The sequence below is a fragment of the Gopherus flavomarginatus genome, chromosome 3 (assembly GCF_025201925.1).
Source record: "Gopherus flavomarginatus isolate rGopFla2 chromosome 3, rGopFla2.mat.asm, whole genome shotgun sequence".
Taxonomy (NCBI): domain Eukaryota; kingdom Metazoa; phylum Chordata; order Testudines; family Testudinidae; genus Gopherus; species Gopherus flavomarginatus.
This window is the reverse complement of record NC_066619.1, coordinates 14,054,089-14,062,966: the sequence shown is the minus strand read 5'-3', so window position 1 is coordinate 14,062,966 and position 8,878 is coordinate 14,054,089. Positions and strand designations below refer to the sequence as shown.

Sequence of the window (8,878 nt, the reverse complement as noted above, 5' to 3'; positions counted from 1 at the left end):
GGGGCGGCAAAAAAGCTGGAGCGGCACTGTACAGCAGTCTGCAAAGGTTGAGAACCACTGCAATAAGAGGACTGTCCCCTCCCCAAATAGCTTATAATCTAAGACCCTGACTCTGCAACCACTGATCTACCTGCATGTAAACTTTACTCACCCAAGTAGTCCCGAAGATGTCAATGGGACTACTCACATGCAGCTCAAGGCCTAAATAAATTTTTAATAAAACCAGGGCTGCCCAGAGGATTCAGGGGGCCTGGGGCAAGCAATTTCGAGGGCCCCTTCCATAAAAAAAAGTTGCAATACTATAGAATACTATATTCTCGTGGGGGCCCCTGCAGGGCTGGGGCAAATTGCCCCACTTGTCCCCCCCCCCGAGCAGCCTTGAATAAAACTATTTTTGTCTTGCCTTGTACAATTTTTTAAAAGCTGAATTGATTTTGATTTTTGTTCACATTTGAAAGTGAGGGAATCCCCTCCAACAGGGACTAAAACCTCTTTTAAAAGTGGAAATACCGGTTTGATATTATAAATGCTGCTAAAGAATCTCAAAGGGACACTGACATTGCTGCATTATCAGTGGCGCATCATGAGCCAAGCCGAAGTTCACTCAAGAAACAAGCTGCTGTGCTAGCAAAAACAGCTGCTGTTGTCACATAAAGGAGAAGGAAAGCGCCTGAAGAAATAGGCCAGATATTGCAGATCCAGTCGAAAAGGGGGGTTGAAAGGGAGTGAAGTATTAGCAACTCATGAACAGCATAAGCCTGATCTTACAGCTAATAAAGCCATGAAACTCCATTGACCCCCATGATTCCACCGCATGTCCCCTACTGACCTCCTAGGCAGGATTTCAGTGCGGGAGGGCACTCCAGCTACTGATACAACTGCCCAGGCAAGGGGAGTGTTTTGTGGGCGGACTGAAATTTGACATCAGGGGGAAGCTGGAACAGTGCATTGGTTGCAAATATTCGTGATGCAGAGGCAGAGGGTGGATCTGGCTCGACACGTATAGGAGGTGGTGAGGGGTGGGGAGACTTGGTGATTTGAAGAGCTTAAGAAACATGAGATTGACAGTGGAGGAGAAGCAGAAAGAGAAGGGAGCTGGGATGATAGAAAAGCTGCCACACTCACTGAAGGTAAATGAGAAATCATAGTCTGCCAGTCTGTTTGGCAAAAGTCTGATTGCTGCTGGTCTACTGTTCTGTCTGGAGCTCTTGCAGCTGGTAACATGTGATGTTCCCCGGGGCACGTACTGATCCGTTCATTCAAACCTTTCCACAAAATTTAGATCCCTGGTGATCTGCTTAAGCCTCCTGGATTTTAAAAATGCAAATCCACTCCACACAGTTTACAACAAGGAGTCCGGTAGCACGGATTTCATTTTCAAAATGTAATGCCTGTATTCTAAAGTGAGATGTTTTGTGTATAAAAATGAGAGAGTTCAGAGGAAGGTGCAGTACAAATGAGATGTCAGATGCATGCAGATAAATGCATAGTTCCAAGAGGGAGATTTTCAAAGGCACAAAAGTGAATAGGAGTTAGGCATGAACTCTCTTTTGGGCCTTTGAAAATCCCCCTCTAAAGAATTTGGTAAAGGGTTTTGTAGGTGTAATAACTATGCTGAGCTTGTCACCTGAATGGTCTCAAAGTGCTTTTAATATCCAGTGATAGTTTATGGTAATAATGGAAACGTGTAGAATGCTAACAGAAGTAAGAAATAAATAGGTGTCATAATGAAAGATGACTGTTTAATGAGGAATAAACAAAGGAGAAGTCAAATTTAGTGATATGACATATGACCCAGAAACTGGATTGATTGAACTTGACTTCTTAGGGTCATTTATTTTTTTTTCAGCTGATAGATGATGTTTAACTGCTGTGAAGATGCTATCAAGTTAATCAAAGCTGAATATTCCTCACAGATGTCCCTTGAGGAGACCTATCCCAGATCTTACTTCCTGTTTCTGAGTGATGCTCTGAACTTGGATCTAATATAAGCTACTCAAAAATCTTGGGCCAATTTCAATAATGAATCTTTCAGTCACATGCATGGGAGGTTGCTAGTAGCATCACACCTTACTGAAATGACATGCTCCAGTTACCCTGACTTTCTTTCGGATTGCTAAAACACAAAAATAGAGGAATAAGATAGGACATAAAAACCATCAGATCCTTAATTATATTGGAATCGGTATATTCCAGACCAGCCCTAGTAGGTATGATACTGCTTAACACTTTTGCCCTTGTCACTCACTATGAAGAATACATAATGTAAGTTTTCCTGGGAGACTGTAGAAAACAAAAAGAACAGGAGTACTTGTGGGTTCTTTTTGTGGATACAGACTAACCTGTAGAAAACAAGCAGATATCGGTAATCCCGCTAATGGGTGGTGTTCACAGCTGTGTAGTATCAGGCCCTGCGTTTCTATAACTTGCTACCTTTTTTTTTTTTAAAGGCATCATTTTTTGGGGGGAAGGATATTGATACCTGAGCTATAGTATTACTCACAATTAATAAAGCATGGTTCTATTTCTTAATGTTCATGTACAGTGTATTAAGAATGTTCTTTAATTATACTGTATAAGAAAAGAATCTTGGAGCTATAAAGCTCCTCCTTATTCCACTTGTGGATCTCTAATTGAATCCCTGTGAAACCAATCAATCTAGCTGGTAGAATATGAATGGTGTAAAATATCACGACGAAAGGACCAAGCCCTGGAGCTTGGTTTCAGAGAATAACATCTTCATATTTCAGGACTATTCAGATCTGGAGTTTTTATTGTGCTCAGAATAGAGACAGAGTTCAGGAACATAGTTTGGTTTTCTACCCAAACATTTTGAGTCAAGCCCATCTCTGCACTAGGACTGTTCACAAAGCCTCACACGCACTTAAAAGTGAGAGGTGTATATGAGAACCCTTATAGCATATGAATATTTTATAGTCTTACAATATAGCAGAGCTGAAGGCTGTGTCCATCTTCAAAGCATCATGAAGTCATCAAATGATCTTAAGTATTGCTAGATCTATGGTGGAGGTCCAACTTACAGTGAGTAAGGATCCAAGTGTTAGTTTTTGTCTTGTTGCCTGAAGGCATGCACTAGAATTAAAGGCCACAGAGTGAAGTAATTTAGGGGGTCACAAGTGGTTGATTCAGGCAAAACAGTATTTTAAGATACTGTAATCCTCACCTATTTTGATCTGAAAGCCTAGCTATAGACTAATAGAGACTGCTTCTCACATGGATTGAAGCTGTCTATTCTCTCTTCATTTAGTCAAATTCTTCTGTCAAGCATGCAACTGACCTCCACCCAGCTGTCAGTAGCTGTCAGTACACAAGATTGAAGACTCCATACATGATCCTGATCTCCTCTCACTGTAGTTCATAGTAAATTACTTCACTGAGAAGACTGAATTGTTAAACCTGGCTCAGTTCCACTCTGGATGGTCACCATTTGTTGCAAGTGTATCCAAGTGTTGGGCCCCATATTCTTCCAAATCAACTAGGTCTACGCTGAGTCTAGTCACTGTTTCTAGCTCTGGGTCTCTAGGGTCACTCTTAGGCTCAGACCGATTGTTGGGTCCTTCTTTGAGATTTGGGATTTCATAGTCTAACTACGCTAGACCCTGGACCCAGAGTCTCAGACTTCCTGAGCCCCTCAATTGCTTACATGCATTCCTCCAGAATTCCATCTTGCTGTGGGCTCCCTGACTTCTAATTTAATTACTTTGGGGACACGTTGGCAGGAAAGCAAGAACTGAGACTTAGCAAAAGAACTTCTTAATCACAGGAGCTTTATTCTTAAAAAAGCACTAGAGAGTTAGAGATCTTTGCAAAATAACAAGTCCTGAGATGTACCCCCTGCTCTTAATCTAATCTCACCCCTTCTGAGTCTGAGGTCTCCTCAGTGGTTCAGACTAGGTGGAGTCCCTCCCACCTCTCTCTCTCTCTAGCCCTCTCTTCTTGAATATGGTGATGGATGCTCCCCTCTGCTCAGAGAAACACCCCTCACCTTAAATATAATCTCTCTCTTTTTGGCTCTGGGGGCCTGGGTGAGAAGCTGCAGATCTACCAGCCATACTGGTGCCCCATGTAGAAAATCCATTGTTCCATGGGGTTGATCCATCAGCTGAGAGACAATCAAAGTAGGTAGCTCTAGATTGCTCTGTGATGGCTTCTCAGTCATAATCATTCATTTAGCTTTTAAGTGCCTCTCCTGGGCAGGTTGGCTCTCTGGACTACATTATAATAATCTTAGGTTAGACATAATGTAAACACACAACACAAAATGGATCTCCTAATCCAAAATGGAGATTACAACACAAAATGGAGCTCACAATTAGACCCAGTCATATCCCACATGGATCACATGGTCCTGATCCAGAGACTGGATTGAAACTCCAATTGACTTCTGCCTCTATGTGTATAAATGAAGTAGTGATGAATAAAGTCCCTAGCTACTGGTAGAGCTTGAGCACTAGAAAGTAACATTATTAGCCCTCGAATTATTATGAATAGCGACCTTCATGTGATTTCTAGTGATTAAGTCAGCATACTTTTTCCCTGTAGAACTGGTTTACTGGGTTGGGGCTGGTGAGTCTGGCTTTCCCCTTGTACAGATAAGACCTGATGCAATGGACCGCACTAAGTTAGGCAAATGTTGCCCTTATAGAGGAGCTTTCTGATATGCACTGGCTCTCCTGTGGAGCTTCCCATTGGCACCAGTGATGAGTCTTCATGTTGAAGAAATGCAGCATAAGCAATGGAGATCCGCAGTGCAGATAAGAGCTTTGCGGTGGGGCTCCAAGAGGAGACGTTTGCCTTAAAGGTTATCTTTGATGTAAGTTTCCCTTTGCAGAGCTGAACTACTCCTTTGCTTCCACTAGATGGCATTTAATTTCCTTAACAAAGCTCCTCGCTTGTTTTCCAACAATTTTCTTTCTCTATTGTTATGGTCATATCAATGTTAGACTATTTTTAATATTTTTAACATCTCATTATTTTGTCTATTTTTTATCCCCTGAAGCCCTTAGTTCCTTTTCCCCCGCTTTGGCTCAGACTTGAGTGCATTGCCTGAATCTCCCAGACTGGAAAATATAGGCAAGTTTGTATCCTTCAAGGTGACCTTAAATGGCATGAATAGAAGGAAAACAATCTGATGCCATTAACAGCACTCTCCTGGATTAATGGCTGGCACAAACAATGCTCCTTGGTGAAGATGCCCAGAGCCTTCCTGCATCACTGTTATTTTGGGCCCTAGGATTTGTAATTGTGTTACCTAGCAAAGCTTAGCTAAGCCACGGTACCAGGTTCTTCGTGCCCTTGGATTTTTCCCCCACATTCCCAGCAGGTATGACACATCTACACAGCCAGCAGCACCAAGCCTGAGTCAACCAACACGTGCTACAAATAGCTGTGTAAACAGGACTTTTAAGTTGCGGCTTGGGCTCTGAAGCCCACTCCCCTCCCTAGACTTCCTAGTCAGAGCTCTAGTGTCAACACAGCTATTTTTAGCACGGTAGCCCAAGCCCCACAACTCCAAGTGTGTTGACCCAGGATGAGAGGCTCACTGGTGTGGGCTGTGCAGACATACACAGAGAAGTGAAGTGCCTTGGCCAAGGTCACACAGTGAATCAGTGGCTCTGCTGCATTTAGAACCCAACATCTGTCTTGCTCTCAGTCCTTTGGATTGAATCACCTGTCACAAGGCTGTCCCTTTAAGGGAGTCAGATGCCCAGCCCACCAGTGACAGGGTTCCGTGAAGGGCATGAACCAACCCAGGTCCAAACCTGGAAGCACAGTGTTTATAGGATGAGTCACACTCCAACCCATAGAGATCTGGTAGCCTGCTGATACTTGCTTTCCTGGGACCCATGAAGTCCAGCCCCAGTTCGAGGCTCTGCCCCTGCAGTCTTATTGGTGGAGTCCTGGAGCAGCTGATTGGCCTGCTGGCCCTGCTTAAGCCATCAGCAGAAGCAGGAAGCTGTTTTGAACAACTGGGGCTCCACTCTGTTCTGGACTGTGGGCTTCCTGCTCCTATCAGTGGCAGCTCTAGCTTTTTTGCCGCCCCAAGCACGGCAGTCAGGCAGCCTTCGGTCTCGCGGATTTGGTGGCTTGCCTGCGCGAGGTCCGCCGGTCCCGCAGCTTTGGCGTACCTACTGCCAAATTGCCGCCGAATCCACGGGACCAGCGGACCTCCCGTAGGCAGGGCCGGCTCCAGACACCAGCTTAGCAAGCAGGTGCTTGGGGCGGCCACGCTCCGAGTGAAGGACCTCCCGCTGAATTGCCGCAGATCACGATTGCGGCTTTTTGGGGGGTGGAGGGGGAGCTGCTTGGGGCGGCAAAACCCCTGGAGCCGGCCCTGCCCACAGGCAAGCCTCAGAAGGCTGCCTGACTGCCACCCTCGCAGGGACCGGCAGGGCGCCCCCCCGTGGCTTGCCACCCCAGGCACGTGCTTGGAGCGATAGCGCCTGGAGCCGCTGCTGGCTCCTATTCCTCTGGCTTGATTTCCTTGTATCTGATTCGAGGTTCTGAGCTGCTTCTGATCTCTTGGTATACTGACCCACCTGACTTCTGTATTGCGACTGCAGACTCTGGATCTGACTACTAGATCTGGCCACTTGTGACCCGGATGCAACACCTGAGTCTAATCAAAGGCTTAGGACAGAACAGTTAAATGAAGCTTCTGAGGAGGGGAGTTTCCCAGAGAGTCTGAACTAGGCAAAAGCTTTCTAGGTAAGGAGGCCTCAGAGAGACCCTGATAAAGTAGAGGAAGGACCGCAGAACTTTCCAGACAGTGTCAGGCTCTCTAGAGCAGTTCATGGGCATGAGTGCTAACCTCAAGGCAGACTGTCAAGGAACAGGGCACAAACCTCAAACTGGTTGTATGTTCTACTATTAGACTTCACCAACCAAATAACAAATGTGAACTCATTAAGCACTAGAACAGCCTTAACAGAGACCAGAATGCCCATAGGAACTATCTGTGACTCTGTCTTGCCACCCAGGCAAGCCTGCCTTTCTGATCAATGGTCCCTTACACCAAAAATCACAATATTCAGGTTACTATCAGTCCCAAAGGACCAGTCATTTAACCCAGGTTGATTGTACTTCAGACCTCAAACCAAAGTCAATGCTTGTAGCCAATCCTACACTACATAAATGAGTTATTTACAAGGTCAGAGCAGGTAAATATACACACACTTACATGTGAGAAATAGTCTTAGGTTCCAAAAGGTAATAGAAGTCTTTAAACTTATGTAGGAGTGTTCCTTTCAGAAAGCTTTACTGAAGGGAGATATACTGCTGTAAAGCAGAATGTTTGGCTTCTCCTTGACTGGGCCTCTTACATGACCTCATTGTGACCTTATTGAGATGGGGAAACTAAGGCAGGCCATGGCAGCGCCACATTCAGGCATAAAGGGGGTGCTCAGGAGGCAACGATGCCACCTGTACGCTGCTAGATGACTTATTCTTTTTATCATCTTTAGTTTAACAGACTGGCTGCTGGAAAATCAGCTCAAGTTTTGTAAATGTACATGTATACAAATACATATAATGGGTGATGTTGTCTAACCGGTTCACCAGCAGTTGCTGGGAATAGTTGCCTTTCTCATGAGTGATAAGGCCACAAGTCACTTATTCAGGACACACCAAACATGGACCAATAAAACCTTTATGCCTCACTACACCACTTGCAAGAAATCCACCGTCTTTTTGCTCCCTCCGAAACGTTTTGTCTGAAAGCCACAAACATTTCTCTCAAGAAGTTGTCCAGAAAAAAAACCTATCAATGTTACGAACTTTTTTTGTAAATAATATATACATCAAGTGTATTTACTGCAAAGCAGCATTCCCAGAAAAAGCTGCCAGGGCCAATTTTGTTGCTGCTGAAGTCAATGGAAGCGTGGTCATTGAGTTCACTAGGAGCAGGATCAACTCTTACTTCTATTTCAAGGACCATATGCTGCAAACCCAGCAGTTTCTAATAATTGCCACACTTACACAGAGGCAGCTGCAGGGGAAAGTCCTTTCCACTCTGGGGGAGCTGGCTTTTGTAATAGCTTCCCCTCACCCATCCAGATGGGCTGAGGCAGCTGCAGGCAAAGTCCTGGGGGAAATATTACAGAACTAATTAAAAGAATCACTCAGTGCTTTTATCAGTGCTGTAAAAAAACAAAATAATAAAAAAAAAGGTGGCCTGAAATGATCTTTCTGGATATAGATCCTGGAAGATGCTGAGTGCATTCTGGGCACTGCTCAGAGCCTTCAGCTCTTGTAGACTTTACTGGAGTACTTTGCTGGCCTGAGGTTCTATGTGCCTGCTTCTACACCACTGATGTCAATGGGAGTTTCACCATTGACGTCACTGGAAGCAGGGAAAGGCCTTCAGTGGCCGTTTTATGTACTAAGCTTACACATGCTGGTCAGAATGCAGAAACCCAATTAGGTTCCTGAACTGACATAACATAATGATCCAGCTAGCGCTACCTCTAGCCACCCCCCATGAAAATCAATAGACAGGCTCCCATTGATTTAAATTGGAATTGATTTGGGCCCTAAGTCAGTGGAGGCATGGAATCTGGCCCAATTATTCAATTTTATATGAGATGTGTGCGTCAAACTCTTTGGGCCAGATTCGTCCCTGGCATAACTCCACTGAAATTTGGCATCTGCTCACTCATTAAGTGTTTATTATTAGAGCATTGGTTTCTATTAAAACCTCCAAACTGTACAGAGAGTGAAGTTTCCATTTGTTAGCAGCTGGCATTTTAATTTCTCTTCCTGAAATATTCACAACAAGCGGAGCTGAGTACTAGGAAGCATAGCCTGGGTGTGCAGATGTTAGCAACCCACACAGCAAAAATGGTGTTTAAATTTTAAA

General features: G+C 44.5%; 1 protein-coding gene across 2 annotated transcripts in view; it reads left to right on the top strand.

Moving 5' to 3' along the window:
* The first annotated feature begins 1,070 nt into the window (after positions 1-1,070).
* Positions 1,071-8,878, top strand: part of ST8SIA5 (ST8 alpha-N-acetyl-neuraminide alpha-2,8-sialyltransferase 5) — a 113,933-nt gene continuing 106,125 nt past the window's right edge. For both annotated transcript variants that reach the window (XM_050944751.1, XM_050944749.1), the window contains exon 1: positions 1,071-1,130. The gene's annotated coding sequence lies outside the window, so the exon portion shown is untranslated. The remainder of the gene's footprint in view (positions 1,131-8,878) is intronic.